The sequence below is a fragment of the Argiope bruennichi genome, chromosome 5 (genome assembly GCF_947563725.1).
Source record: "Argiope bruennichi chromosome 5, qqArgBrue1.1, whole genome shotgun sequence".
Classification (NCBI taxonomy): Eukaryota; Metazoa; Arthropoda; class Arachnida; order Araneae; family Araneidae; genus Argiope; species Argiope bruennichi.
In genome coordinates this window covers 117,380,628-117,397,503 of record NC_079155.1, presented here as the reverse complement: position 1 = coordinate 117,397,503, position 16,876 = coordinate 117,380,628, and the positions used below count along the sequence as shown (strand labels likewise).

General features: G+C 29.2%; 1 protein-coding gene across 1 annotated transcript in view; it reads left to right on the top strand.

Moving 5' to 3' along the window:
• The first annotated feature begins 2,348 nt into the window (after positions 1-2,348).
• The window catches only part of LOC129968652 (voltage-dependent calcium channel gamma-1 subunit-like), an 86,280-nt gene continuing 71,752 nt past the window's right edge, over positions 2,349-16,876 (top strand). The window contains exon 1 of the mRNA XM_056082761.1: positions 2,349-2,438. The gene's annotated coding sequence lies outside the window, so the exon portion shown is untranslated. The remainder of the gene's footprint in view (positions 2,439-16,876) is intronic.

Below are 16,876 nucleotides of genomic sequence, written 5' to 3'. Positions count from 1 at the left end.
ATTTGACAAATTGTTTTATCATCCACAGCACATCCTATGCCCAGACGGACCGAAAGTTATAACTATTGTATGTAAATCAAATAATTTCAGCAGTCCAACTTGCTGCTTTTGACAGGCAAGCCCCCCCCCCTCAAAAAAAAAAGTTTTTGGTACTGTACTTTAACAGATCTAAAACTTGGAAATACAATAAAATCCGGAAGTCGGAGTTTTGATTTTCCAAAACATTTTTCATTGTAATATTCCAAATAAAAGAAAGTAAAAATATCGGCATCCAAAAACTTTCTTGCGCCCATTTTCGTCATCCAAAAAGTAATAAAGAGGTTATCTTCGCCCCAGCCACAAATGCTCAGATTTTTATTTTTAGTACCCCACATACGAGCATTTTGTGCTTCGTAGTGTGGTGAAGAAATCCGAGTATACATTTCGGACCCTTTTCATTAATTAACTGAAACCAAAATTTGACAGAGAACTAAAATTCTAGTAACGAGATCACACTTCCGAAATCCATTCGTATAAATATTTTTGAGTTATCGAGATTAAGTGCTTCCGGACGTACAGACTGACAGAAAATGAGCGGTACTTAACTCAGCCAACTCAAGTATTTTGTTCAAGATTGAATGCGGATCTACAATTTAGATGTTAAATCTGTGCACCGTTGTATTCCTCTCGCTTTCTAAACTTTGCAGTCATCATATTCTCTTAATTTTAGACGGACAGACCAACGAATTTCATGGGGATGTATTTCAAAAATTTGACAGAATTCTACAAATTTGGTGTAAAAACCGTATACTAAATTTCTAGCTCAAAGCCTTTTTGAGTTACCGCATTCACATACAGATAGACAGACGGACATTGTTCCAAAAATTTGTTTTCGAACTGAAGAAAGTCAAGAACCTATAAATGTTTTTAAATATCGAGTTTTTTTTTTTTTTTTTGGTGATTAGAAGATTTTCCTTTTTTACTAATTTCGCTTACGGGTAAGTAAATTTGAATTCATATATGGAATATCATATATTTCAGGTCATAATTGTTAAAATCATATATGGAAAGAAATGGATAATGCAATATATAATTATATACAAAATTACGGACGAATTATAGATAAAAGAAAATATGTCTAGTTTAAAAATCTCCTTATCTTACTGATTATTCTTGACTGCTAAAGCAGAAACAAGATTATAGTTCATAATAATGACTTGACTTTTTCTAATCTTTCATATGAGCAGCTCATGGAGTTTATGAAAATGCAGTTATTATTCTTTTTTTCGTTATCAGAAGATCGTGCATCCCCTTGGCAATTAAGTCCGCCAAAGTTCCTGTTTTCGTAACAAAGAAATGCCATGATCGGATGTTTGATGCCACATCACACAAATAGAGTTAATGCCGATTAAAACCCTGGAGAATTATTTTTTTCTCTTGGTAGAAATACATCGAGAATAAATCGAACAACGTCTTGTTTCATTTCTGGTTTCAAATTCGTTTTTTTTCTTCGATTAAATGGAATGATCTATGTTAGCATATCATCATCAACAACAAAAACACAAACAACAGCATTTTAATAAATTTAGCTATAAATAGCTATGTTGTTCTCTCGCTGGTATAGAATGGGAAATTTGGAGACTCTGGTGTCGTCCTTGACATCTGACGGCGGTTAAAAATGACGATCTCCTTCTGCCAATAGCCCTAGTGTTGCTTTAAAATGGAATGTTAATGGAACGGATATGAGAACTCAAAGATATCGAAAACATTTCATTTCATAATGGGATTGAATTCACATTTTTAACTATGGTCATTTTTTTATGTCTTCGTTTTATGTGCGTAAGATGGGAGGGGGAAAAAGAAAGAACAGAACAAAAGGAGAAATTCTTCTCTCTTAAAAAAGCACAGTAAAAAAAAAACAATAATAATTAAAGTATGCTTTTGAAAGGAAAATGCTAAATTGCTTTCAGAAAATGCATGATACAGAAATTATATGGTTGAATGCAGACTCGAAATGCATTTATTGCATATTTTCTATCCTTTATTTAAACATTTTTCGAAATTTGCTGTGTTTAACGATTACTATATTCTATCTTTGTACATTTTGTATGAGATAAAGTGTAAAAATAGAACTTTATTAACTTTCATTCCAAATTAGAAAGAGCCAGAAATAAATTTTCTTGAATAACAAATTGTATGTACATAAATATTCTCTTTCTCTCAGAAGAATTAAAGATGAACACAGAAAAGTTATTTCTGATATCCAGTTTCGCTAAAATACTACAGTCAACAGATTCATATTGAGAACTTGCTTCTCTTGGCGGCATTTGGCGGTCTTTTCCCTCGCCTACCGAAAGCGAAAAGGGGGAGAGAAGAGGGGCCGTCAGGAAAGGCAACAGATGGAATGACAGCCCGGGATGACACAGAACTATTCCTCGGCCCCGGACTCTTTTGCGGAGGTAAGATTCCTCTTTCTCTCTCTCTCTTTCTCTCTTATTCCGCTTCGGAGTGGAATATTTCGAGCAACATTCCATCTCGGAATCATCTGTCTTTATTTAATTCGTCCCTTCCTTTTTTTCAAACGCCCTGGCCCCCAGGTGAATGGTCTGGGCGTTCGATCGGAGATAAAAGTTGCCAAGGGAGGCGAGAGGTGTTTGTTTTCCCATCAGAGTTAAAAGAAACAGACAATAAATCAGAATGAAATCGTTTGCGGGTTTTGGAGAATCGTTTGCAAAGGAGGGAGATGGCAGTTATCAAGACGATTTGAAGTATTTGAACGATTTTATGTGTAAATGTCATGCAATTTAGTGAGATTTTATACATATAGTGTGTCATGTTGAATTGTTTACTTTTCAGTGAAAATGCTTTCTTCATGAAATAGTACTCATGAATCCAGACTTTAGAACGAAAGGTGTGTGCGTATTTAATTAACAATAACACTGTCATAGCTCTTGAAATGTACCAAATAATGTTCTCTAATTTTTCATAAATATTATATTTCAGAAAGATTGTTTATTTCAAAACTGCGCATTTAATCTGTATTAAAGCAAATTGCTAAGCGAGTACACTGAAAGGCAATTATTTTCAGGAAAATTATGCAATTAGTAGAAAAGAGCACTTAAAAGCAAATAACACGTATGTTGTTCTGTTCGAAAGTCCTTTTTTTCATGGTGAGTTCAGTTTAATTGTCTTATACCTATCATAAAATATCAATAATATTGATTATCTTAAAGAAAAATCAATATTATTTGTTGTTTTTTTTGGTACTGGTTGACAGATGGTAGACAGCAGAAAGAAATCAAGTTGTTTTAAATATCATTGAAATCAACTCAACATCCGCAGTTCATGTCAGTATGAAAATCTGAAACTATTTTTTTCTTATAATTTTCCTCCAATTATTTCATTCTCTTTCAAAATTTTTTCAATTTTACATCAATGCCACTTAAAAGAAATATGTTATATAATAGGATAAAATACATTTCGCAAAATTTTTAGCAAAATTTATGTAATTTTTTTAATTATCAAAGATGATAGCTTAAATTATGCATTGTGAATCAGAAGATAGTTTTTGCCAAAAAAAAGCTGTGAAGAAATTGATAAATCTCATTATATCTACAGAATTTTTTAAAAGAAGCTTTCTTTTTTCAACAAATGTCAAGAAAATTGTCAAATCAACAAACAAACATAAAAAAATCTTGATATTAATTTGTAAATGAATTTCAATCTGTTTTTGAAAATGGGATTTTTATCATACAATTATTAAAATTGTAAAGCTAATAAAATATTATTAGTACGAACAATCTAAAATCTTTTTTTTTTAACTAATAAACTTTCACTATTTTGCAAAATACTTCTATTGATTCTTGAAGCAATCTTTTTATATATTTATATAATTATATTATAATTTTTTTGTTTGATGTTTTGATCAAAAGAAATAGATTTGTGCATTTATACCGCCTCTATAGCAAGGGGCCAGTTTATTGTACAAAGAAAAAGTATAAAACAGAAAAATGAAGCTATTTGATGCATTATAGTTTTTTTCATGTAATTAATCGATCTTTAACAGCGAAGTAATTAGCTTTTCAAAAGAAATTTTGAAATTGAAAAAGCATAAAATGATGTATCATTTGTCCAATTAACGTAACTGACTTCCCAAATTTTAAAATTTATTTCTTTAGGCACATAGAAAGCACTTTTTGATTCTATTTTTTTCATAAGCACACAATGTATGAATGCAAGCATGGTATTTTATGCTCTTTATCATTTCTTCTTACTTTATATCCAAAATATGATAAAAAATGCCGCAGTTTAAATTCTATTTATCAACATTTCATACTTTAAATTTCCTTTTATTCTTTTTTTTTCATTTTGAATCGGTTCGTTTTGTTTTCAATTTATGGAAATTATTATCTGTTATGGTCCTATTATAATTATATCCTCCTTTTTTTATCATAATATCATCTGGTTCAATGAAATAATCGATTAAGATTAACAGATTTGGAAATTGTTTGAGGCCTATTCTGAGCAATTTTTGGTGTGTAAATAAAAATTCGTGTAACTTTCTTTTATAGTCATTCATAAAAGGAATACCTTTAATATTCTTTTATAAACAAAGGAATATTTAATTTAATAAATTCTTTAATTAAATTAAACAGTATTTAATTTAATAAATTCTTTAATTATATTAAATAAAATTTTATTTAATAAATTACTTAACTAAATTAAGGATAATTAATTTTAATTAATCTATGCTCTAAAAATAATTTCATAATTACTTGAACTCTAGTTTTACCGTGACTTTAATTTCTGAGTTGCTTGTGCAACTATTTTCTCACAGAAGCAAATCACTGCGTAGGCAGGTTCCTTTCTGAGACTATACAAGTTTATTATACTTTCTCATGGCCTCTCTGTCCTGCTTTTTCCCTTCCTATTCCTTATGCTACATATTACTCTTCGCAACTTAAAAAAAAATATCTTGATAGTAAAAAAAAAAAAAAAAAAGGATTATTTTGATGAATCACGAAGAATAAAACTTGCTTGAAGAAGAATCTTGAAGAATAAGACTTGAAGAAGAACTTCTTCATAACTACTTCTTCAAACAATATTTGCATACATATATTTATAAAATATTTAACTTGAGCTATTTTACAAAAACAGCAACATCGCCATTTTCCACATTTTGTTCTTCGTCTACGAGGTAATAATAAATTTGTTCGTTTCAAAATCAGAACACGTCTGAATTATTATTCGTGAGTTAGAATTTTTAAAATTATTTTAATAAAACTATTACTGTAAATTGTAGTTGAAAATGTTTTCTTCTTCTTTCGATATAAAATTTCTGCTACTTGATTCGAAACATTGTAAGAAATATAATTCTTTTGTTAACTTATTTGAGGATATTTAAAGGTTAAAAATTAATTCGCCAACTTCAATCCCACGGTTCTTTCCCTACAAACAATATTTTAATAAACCGTATTTACATCGAAACTTATCCAATTTAGGTGATGGCCTTAAGGAGCAATTTTCACATTTATAATTAAAAAAAATAACTCTATCACTTTGAAAAGGACATAAAACAAATTCAACAAGGAATAAATTAATATTATAAAGAACTCATTATTTTTGTGAATGATTTTCAATCAGTTTCGAGTTTGACATTCCAGTATTGGAATCTGCAAATAAATCATTACCATTTGAGGTTATGATGTATGTATTAACTTTTACTGCGTGTATTAACTGAAACCAATCTTTTAGAAAAGAGAAATAAAAAAAAAAAACATTCGATTTATTATGATACTAGGATTCCCAGAATAATTTTATTTACATGAAAATTTTAAAACAATTTAAGACGCTTTTTATATATTATTATCTAATATTGCAGAAATTATATTCAGTATGATTCATGAGATTATATGCATTATATATATTCAATAAAGATTATGCTACTTGGTGGGTTAGTAAGGTTTCCCTACTTGAATGTTGAAAGCTTCGAAAAATGCCACGGCTTTTATAAGAACAAAACAATGATTTTATTCCACACAAAAAGAATGAAACAATATAAATTAAATAAAAAGAATAAGTAGTAATACTGCTCGACAACGGATTCTAGAGGACCACATTTCGACGATTCCATCTCATTAAGGGGTGAGACGCGGAGTGATGAGCGCATTTCCGGTATTCACCTTTGACCTTGGATTTCCCCCATTAGATACATTTTAATTCAATTTTTTTTTTTTTTTCACGGGCATCTGAGTGTTGTGTCATTTCTGACCGTAATTTATTTTAACTCAAAATTTCGTATTGATATGTTTAGTTCAAGTGGTAAAAATGTTTTTAGGAGTGGTACTAAGAAAATTTTATATAATATCATTAAATATGACCAAGCAGAAAACGGGTATTTATTAATTCCTGTCCTATTTAAAATATATAAAATATCGTATATTTTAAAAATAATATTTATAATGTTCTATATTTACAGCAATTTCCTTAAAAGAAAAGAAAATGTTTTAAATAGAATAAACTCTCGATTATCTCTTGTTGTTAATCTTAAAATATTGCCGGAAAAATTCAATAACATATAAAAAAGAAGCATTTTAACATAAGAAAGATCGTTATTCTTTTGTAAAAAAGAAATTACCAACTTTTAAGAACAGAAATTTTTTATTTGATCTTCATAATTTAATATTTATGGCCCTTACATTAAATAAAAATTGCTCTGAAATATTTTACTGTGCATTAGTACCTTTTTCCCTATTTATCTGTATTATTATTGTATTACTAAACTACTGTATTACTGTTACTATCTGTATTACTAAATGTGGCCTCAAATGTTCAACAAGAAGGTGCCAAAAAAGCGTATTCAGTTTCCTTCCATAAACTTCGAAGAACGAAATGATCATGTACGGAGTTCTGAAAATAAAAATCTGAGTATGTTCTGCATTCACGGTCATGTCTTGGGTTCACAATTTTTATGTGAGTGGAAGGAGGTATAACGCCTTTATTAAGAGACTATACCCTCAGTTTTTTTTCCTTCTTTTTTTATGTAACTTAATTTTAGGTAGAAGAGCACATCCTATTGTAATTCAAAGGTAAAAGCGTTTCCACATAAAGTTATGAGCCAACAGAAGTTATGTGAACCTTGAGTTTTCTCATATCTCTTAAAATCTAATCATGTTATTTTCACCATCGAATTTAAACGGACTATTTATTTAGGGTTTCCGCTTTCGCAAGTATAAAAACCTGGCCTCGGATCTTAAATATCTTTCCTTATGTTAGACACTTATTAGATAGCATGCGTCACTTTGTGGTGTTTATTTTCCAGAAAATACTCATAATGCAGAAACATCAAAGAATTTTAATCAAATCAGATGTATCATTCATTACCGTTACCATAAGTTTTGAAAAATGGTTTCAAAATATAAACAAAATTCCTTTTGTATTTTCATCGCGGCTGAAAATTCGATGTAAATGAAACAACCTCACACGGTTTATATTACTGCGCTTTAAAATATCATGGACAATTTTTTTTAAAACTTAAAATGCCATTTACTGTTGAAAGAGAGGAGTGTAAAATGTGTTTTATTAGTTAGAAAGTATTTCAGTTCAAATGAGCACAGCACATGCGTTTAATGGATCACTTTAATTGATGTATTCCAAACTTCCCGTCATAGGGTAGGCCAAATCATAAATGCTATCGACTATAAGTCGTCAATTAATGTGTCCACTTCGTGTTAAATTATCTATCAAAATATTATGTGTTTTTTTTAAATTTCCACAGGTAGTTTATTTCCCTTATTTAACGTCATACGATTTTTTAAGTTTCGGAAAAGTGTAGAGCTAAACATACTGGGATGACGGAAAAAAGGCATATTAGTTATAGGGAATTTTTTCGAAGGAAATACGAAATAAAAATTTTCTGTTTGTAATTATTCTTTTGTAATGAAATAAGTTCCTGAACTTTTTAAGTGTTGTAGTAAATAAGGGAGGAAAAAAAAACGAAAGGTTTGATCGCTTAATAGCGATCAAATGTAAGGGATATTATTAATATAATAAAGGAATATTATATTATATTAATAATATCCCTTAAGGATCAATAAAGGAATATTATTAATATAATAAAGGAAATGTATATATGTAGTGTTGACATTCTGCAGAAAAATTTATTTCACCTAGTGCTAACAAACTTGGCATATGTATATTTCTGAGGGTAAGAATGTGCACTTGTGAAATTTTGATTAGTAATTTAATTCATTAAAAATTAAGCGAAATTAATTTTTCCAATGATAATTCCGAAATTTTAGCACTACAAATTAGTTTGCACTATTTTAAAATTTTAAAAATTGTTTTTTTAATTAGACTAACTTAATTGTCGAACAAATTTTTTCGCTAAATTTTGCCAATTTAAAAAAAAAAAATTACCCTAATTTTTAACATTATATTACATTATTACTCTTAAATTCATACTGCTTTCATTGCTTCATCAAATATTTAATAACTTGATGTTCTTCTATTGTTGAAAGCTAAAGAAGAAAGCTTGTGTTTAATATTAACGCAATTTACAAGAGGATAAAGCGAAATTACTGCATCATGAAAGTTGATTATCCGGACAGTTACGTCTGGACAGCACTATGATGTCATGAGACTTGACTCTTTTAGAATGATCCGCATATACAATGGGCAAAAATAGGTGTAAATTAATTAAAATATCGCAGTTTTAGCGTCAATCATAAGTTGATGCTCAAAAATATCTTCTTGGGGAACATAAACACTAAAGTAAGCTTAAGAGATTTATTTGAAAGTAAATATAAACCAATATTCCCAGCGAGCCAGTTAATCGCCGAAGGTGGCTAGTTAAGGGTGAAAAATAATTTTAAATGCAAATATTATTTGTAGAACTGTCCTGAAATGTACACATTAAAGCAACTTTCTCACTAATTAATCTCCACATCATTCACTAATGATTTTCTTTCTCCTCTTGGGGAATATCTAGAATTTCTGATTTATGTAACAGAAAATTAAGAAATGCACGGATTATTAACGTATGGATTCCAACGCGGAATGCATAAACTGAAAGGAATTTCATAAAAAAGGTTCGAGATAATATGAGAAGCAACTGTAGACAACTCAATTGCATAACCGTTTTAAAGTTGTTGATGTGATAACGAAGTTGAAACGTGAAAAAAAGTGTTCAGAAAATAAAAGGTTCATTTTATATATGCAAATTATTTATTTACTTTTATATGCTGTAAATAATCAGAAAATAGGAAGTTGCTAGCTTTTATTTTTATTAAATGTTGCCTCCATTTTAGTGACTTTCATATTAAATGCATTGAAAAATCCAATTAAATAATTAAATTTTATACCTTTTACCATATTTTTCTTTCATTTCTATTCGTTTATACTTTATATGTAATATAGAGAAAGCATAAAATCGTTAAAAAAAAAAAAAAGCTCGAATTTAAGTTTTTGATGAATCTCCACATTTTAGACCACCCCGAGTTCGAAAAATACATTTTTGTAAAATGTCCGTTCATATGTCTGTCTGTCTGTGACTAAGATAACTCAAATACTCTTTGAGCTAGACGGATGAAATTTGGTATACAGGCGTAAAACCACATTTGTAAATTTCTGTCAAATTTTGAGCAAAATACGTTAGAAGAAATCTGTGCATCCATCTGCTCGAATATAAGTGGCACGGTAACTATTAAAAGAAGAGAGATAGATAGATAAAATTCGGTATACAGATGTCACATCTTTAGTAAAAACGCCTACCAACTATTGAGCGAAATCCAACAAGAGGTTGACCGTCTGTCGGTCTGTACTTTCAGAAACGTGTAAATGCAATAACTCAAAAACGCCATGATTTAAATATATCGAACTTTGTATGTGATTTTGTGACTTTAAATATAGTTTTATGTCAAATTTTTGTTTCAATCAATTTGGAAGAACGCGTCTGAAATCCAAATTCGATTTTTGGATACTTTTGACCGTACTCCAAAGATGAATCGCTAAAACATTCGCCAAGGTTCACATGGCATATTCAGTAAAAATGCTAAATTCATGTCAATGGTTTATATACTTTACAACTTGCAAAATAGAGGAATTTGTTAGAAATAACTGGTAATTACCTTGTAAGGCGCTCTCTGACATGACAGTTATTAGAGAGTACGCGAGAAAGCTTTGAGGTGACCACTGCCGTTGGTTTATCTTTTGTCTCAATCACTATCTGTATACCAACGAATTTCAATTATGTATTCATTAAAAATCTTTATTGGCATCTTTCAATTTGATTAATTTTTTTTTTGTATTAACTCTTAATGCTAGAAAGCTATTGTTGGATTTCGTAATGCTGAACTGTCGTTAAATAATGAGCGAGTACTTAGCATTCAAACCTCCACTCCACTTATGTAGTGATACTCGATCACTATTTGAATACTGATGTTGAATGTATCGGTTACTCACATGTACATTAAACTCTGGATAAATCCATCTTCGGAATGTTGCTCCTAAATATTTATTTCTAAATTTAATGAGTTAATATTCATTTGAAATGATTACTGAATTGCGAATCAGTTCAATACATGTCCCTCCCCTTAAAGGCTCCTATGGTATTAATAAGAAAATGGAATTGAATGATAGATGTACAAATACTACTCCAAATTTCTCTTTAAAATCTGTGCTACTCAAGTTTCGACAGGTATCGTTCTCCTATATCAATTCAAATTTTAAAATGTCAAGAACCATTTAATGGAGGCTGTATTTACTGCAATACTTGAAGTACTTCCATTTTACTCAATAATTAAATCTAAATGAATCTAAAGGATTCATAAAAAAAGGCAGTCGTATACTGTTCTTCTCCTATTTGATACAGTTGCATTATCATTAAAGTGGTATACAGATTTAAGCGTTATACTTTTGGTATTATCCTTTTCATATAAGTTTTTATTTACCTTATTCAGATGAATACGTTGCCAAAACAGAGCGTTAAATTCATCGAATTAAATATTAATTAATGATTGGATAGAAACGCCGAGAATATAATTATTATCAGATTCTTTTTAACTCTATTAAAGGTATTTTAATTATTTAATGTTAGAATGCCAAATGATTAAAAAACATTACGATTTTAAAAGTTTTTCAGAGATTTTCTGTTTTTGAGGGGGAAAAAATTGCTCAATATATCAAGTTAATATCTACTGCGATGAAAATAAATTCAAAAATATTGCTTTTTACGCTGTACAAAAGTTATATTTTAGTATCATTATGGTAATTTGTATAATCTGCTATTAAATAGTTTGCAGTGGTTTTATTAGCAGATTTAAACTATTTATTTTTTGAGATCAATTTAGTTTTAAATTGCATTAAGTTTTTTTTTTCTTTATTTGTTACTAAGCAAAGAAAGAACTTTTTTAATCTAATTAATTACAAACATTAACAAATTCTGTGCTTCCATATCTGCTGCCGATTTTTAAGATTGATTAAAAATGATTTTAAAATAACGAGTTTTACAACAAAAATTCGTAAAGTATACGACAACGGTTACGTTTCATTATTTCTATGTTGAGAATTAAAATGCAACAAGATTTATTTGATATTTTCTGGTTTCGAAATTCTGTATTCTTTTTTCGCAAATTTAGAATTTATAGACGATAAATAAATGTTTGCTGCTTCTTTTTTTCACTCTTATTGTTAACTTAAAAAAAGAAGCAGTTTCAAGTAAGTAAGATGTTGAATATTTTAACAGAAAGAGAGCTTTGTCTAAAAAACATGGATTTCGTATAGACAGATACATTAAGTAAACGAGACAATAATTCTATTTTCCTCCTAGTAGGCAGCCCTCCCTTAGAAACCATCTGGGGCTAATTCGGTCTTCAACCCTCGTTGTGCCCTATGTCACGGGTGATTAAACCAAGTTGCGCTCTTTTTTATATCGTCGTTATTTGGGATAGTCTTCTTAACTGACTGAATAGTATTTTAGGCTGTATTACCTAAGACAAAAACATAATGCAAATCTTCTAAAAGCTCTTTTAATATTCTACTGTGTTCCAATATTTATGGCCCAGATAATGAATATGTTCATTAAAATATGAATATAAATAAAAATGAATGCAGAAAAAAGATTAAACGGCCAAAAAGCAAATTAAATGGAAAAATTATGTTTTATTATAATAACATAGTGGGACCAATTCATGCACAAATTTCAGACGTAATGTGAATTATACTTTTTTTGATCAGACATCCATTGTGCATTATGCAATTATTGTCCATAGTGATAATAACTATTCTTTTTCTACTTGGTATAATTACCTATTTTTTTTAAATTTATAACTTCTTTGATAATATCGTTCTAGTTCGTATCATTCAACTTTAATTAAGTGCTTTGGAATTTTTATCTTTTTATTTTTAATTTTTGAAATTTCCCTTATTTATTCAATATCGTTTTCTATTTGCGCCAGAATCATTCGTTCTTCTTAGCTTCAACAATTAATCGCATGAATTGATATATTTCAATTGAAAATTATATGCAACTAATTTTACTGAATCTATTTTTCTAAGATTACATTTTGATTTTTTATTGGTTAGTTAAATAAGTGTGCTAGTTATTTAGTTAAAAATAACATTAGTACGTTGATGAAACTTAGGATAAGGATCTTGAATATTTTTTCGACTGTCTAATTCTTATTATTCAGCTTTAATTAAACATTTTAGTATTTTTAATTTTCATATTTTTCTGGTATATTTAATATCGTTTTCTATATGCTGTTTCAGAATTATTCGCCTTTGTTAGTTTTATAGTTATCTTCACAGGAAGTCTACTAACACGTCTTGATTGAGCACTATAATTAATAAATCCTTCTGTTTACCATTTCATATTTATAGTTTAATTAGTTAAAAATGTCAGTTATTTAGTTAATGAATTATAATATTTGTGATAATAAAATTTACAAAAAGGAACTTAAATATTTTTCTATTTTATTAATGGTTCATTCTAATTCTCAAAAAATTTAATCTATTGTTTTCGGAACTTACTTCCTAGCATTATGAAATTTTATTCTCTTAAATAATAATCATAAAAATAAAAGTTGTGCAGTCTTCTGTTTTCCATATCTATCATTATTGTGACATGTTAACAGATGGAATAAATGTTTTGGAAGCAACTGCAGCTGTTTGGATAGCTATGATTGTTAAATAGGCATTATATTAAAATGGAAGACAGCAATGAAAGAATACACAATACAGTTTAATGATCAGTTGGATTGTCCCGAATATGATTTTAAACTGTTTAAAAGTAATTAATATATTTGAATAGGATATTTATAAATTAACTGCGAAATTTATTTGTTTAAACAAGAAGTACTTAATTCCATAGATATTTTTATAATATAGTCTTTGTACAAGGTGATGCCGTTTCTGTATATTGTTAACTAAGAATTGTAATTAACTTTTTAACATCGGTTAAAGTATTAGTATAAAAGGAATTTGAATGGAAAAAAGCAGATTATAAATTTTTTTTCATTCAAGTAGTGCTTTTAACTAGTATACTTCAGATTCTGGTCAACCAATGTAATTTATAGCTACAAATTTCCTACTTCGATCGTGCCATGTGATGTAGGCTTTACTGGTTTTCTTCTCGATGAGACATAAATATAAATTTGTTTTCCCTGAATGCCTTTCAGGAAACCAAGAGATCCATATTATAGCTAAGTTAGACCAGTACAACCAAGGTGCACTAAAGTAATTTTGATTAGCAAAAGATGGCAAAATTCACCTTCATATGACTCATTAGTTTAGCTATACACGTTCGGGCAAATCACATTAGAAATATAACCAATAACAACTGACTACTGAAACTTGAATAAGACTATTTCAAAAATTCAAGTTCAAGCTAAACTGGTATAAAGCGGGCAATAACTTTATTATGTATTATTATTATTATTTATTATGCATTATTATTATTATTTATTATTTTATTTACTATTCATTTTGAACTTGTATTATTTTCCCTGTCTTTGATTTTATAAACAATTTTTTTATTCCAATAAATTTACATATAAGGCTTTAATGGGATGGTGGACTCTATTAGGCATTTTTGAGGATTAGGCTTAGAAATATAAAATTTCTTATGCATACACTTTGGAATATAAATAAAATAAATATCTTAAAAATTTCTCTTTAAAACTATTTATATTATTTTTAAAACAAATGAAAAAATATATAATTTTTACGAATTTTAAATTATTTTCGGAGAAAGTAGTTTTTTAAAAGTTCTTTTTCTTATTTTTTCCTTTATTATCATATAAATTTGGAATAAACTGGGTAGCATTTTGTAATTCCGTTTAAAAGCTATTTATTTATTTTGAATATTTTAAATCGCACAAGCTGAATTTTCGTAAGAATTTTATGTTTTTCTGAACAAAAATCGACTTTTAATTACCTAAAAGAACATGAAACATAAATGCATACTCCAGCCACATTTTAATGTGATTTCCACGGAAATTAAGACAGCCGAGATATTCCAAAAACATTTAAATCTGGAAAGAGCATCATTTTCAGAAAAAGTAATTAAAAACATATTTATTCTTCGAGAAATATTATTTATATGAAATCTATTTAATAATACGTTTTCCCCCAACAATTTTTAAATTATATATATACATATATTTTGGAAATAAAACGTTTAAAAGAAATTTTTACATTTTAGTCATCTACTAATTATCATCAGTCATCATCATTATCATTGTTCAAAATCGTAAAAAGAGATGCCAAACACTGTATTTTTTAAAAAACTATTATAAAATTATTGGTAAAATTTGTGGCAGGCAGAGACAACGTAATTCAAATTCTAGACATCTCCTATAATTTCTTTTTCAGTCTGGGATGTGTCCAGTTTCGGAATTTCTGAGTAATCCAAGATGTCTGGTCACTTTAGCTAACCATATCTTATGTTTTAGCTTAAGGCATTGTAAGTTAAATGCCTGAAACATTACCAGGAAGAATGGTTTCCCAAAAACTTTCTTGCAAACTCTTTAATAAAGGTGAATTTGAGTTTTAGAAACGTTTAAAATTACAGACCAACAGACCGTCAACCCCTTGTAGAATTCGGCTCAAAATTTGACAGGTTTCTACACTATATAAATCGGGGCGCATGATTTTATCCATTTAGCTCTCTTTATTTTTCATTATCATGTTGTATTCGAACACCCGGGCAGACAGACTTCTTCTGAATAGATTTTGCTCAGAAATCTGCAAATTTGGTGAAAAGATCATACGCCAAAAAGTGTTCAAAGGTTTTGCGAGATTTCAACTTGGCAAGTTTTTTGGCGATAAAACCCTGGCATGCGGCTAATAGTATGCAAAAGTTGAATTTGTTTCTTAGACGTGTGTTTCTAACTAATTGGAAAAAAAATTGTCAAAAACTACAATTGTAGTCACAGAAGGACATACCAAAGCCGTTGCGTATTTTAGCTATCGGGTTTACGTATTTCTGAAAGTACAGACTAACAGACAGTTAACCCCTTACCGGATTTATCTTAAATTGTGATAAATAATGTTAAATCTATGTACCAAATTTTTATCTATCTGTGACTTTTCGTTCTTTATCGTGTTAAATCATATTCGAACATTCGGACAGACTGACTCCTCTGAATGGATTTTGCTCAAAATTTGATAAAAATCTACAGATTTGGTGTAAAGACCATCTATCAAGTTTCATTCATCTAGTTAAAAGTCTTTATAAGTTATCTTTATTAGAGATAGATTGAAATTTTCCACAAAGTATTTTTCGAACTCAGGATGATCTAAAATATGGAGATTCGATAACATTTCGAGTTTGAATTTTTTGATGATTACAGAACTTTCTCTGTACTACGTATACGAGAAAGAAAAAAAACTATTAACCATCTGACTTTCACTTCAGAGGGAACACGGCGACCCGAGGAGACATTTCTTGAATTCCCGATCAATGGCAACGAGCCCCCGCCAAGAAATTTCCCGACATCTCATTACATTAACTGCTTCTTGTAAGCGAAATAAAGAAACAGTTACGCAGAGCAGTCTGTTAATGGACTCTGGGCGTTCCCCGAAAAGGTCATGTGACAGTCCTTCCGTTCAGTTAAGTAATTTATTCGGTCGAAGCAACGATCAGATTGCTTTGTTTCAGACCGACTCAAAAGGCAGGACTCCTGTTTTTCAGAAATAACCTGATTCAATCATTTTTTTAATGATTCATTCATTCAAACGATTTTTCATATACTTTAAATAATTAAGTTGTTATGATTCCACTGGAAAAAACACTGTCTCATAAAAAGAATATCTAAATATCTGAGATATAAAATAATGAACAAATAATAATTCGTTATTGCTTTTATTCTCTTTCGGGTTCAGAATAATTCTCTTCTCGAATTTTTGCAAAATAACGCCAAGAAATACAAGACTCTACAATAGCGTTGAATCATGGGTTCGATACCCAATTTTACCCAAAATTCTTCTTACACGCTTTTCAAAGCAGACTGCATATAATGACACCATAACTTTAAATTGGTGTAAATTTGTAAGTGGGACGTTATTCTAAATTTCATAATGAATGGAAAAGTTCAGATTTCGGGGCTTAAATCTTCAAAATTTAATTTCGTATTGTATAAAAAATTCATTGTGTATGTGGGTCTGGTTCTTGATATATTCGGAGAGATTCGAATGCCCTCTCCTTTGGTGTGCCAATCTAGAAAGGACAAAGCGGTTCAGATGTCATTCTATAGAATGAACACCGAACACAATTACGAAATCCATCCCAAAGTGGTTTTTCCAAGATCTATACCTCCCTGAGACTGAAAAACACATTTTCGTAATATGTTTTCCCTTTATCTGTGAACACGACACCTCAGAAATGCTTTGAGCTAGA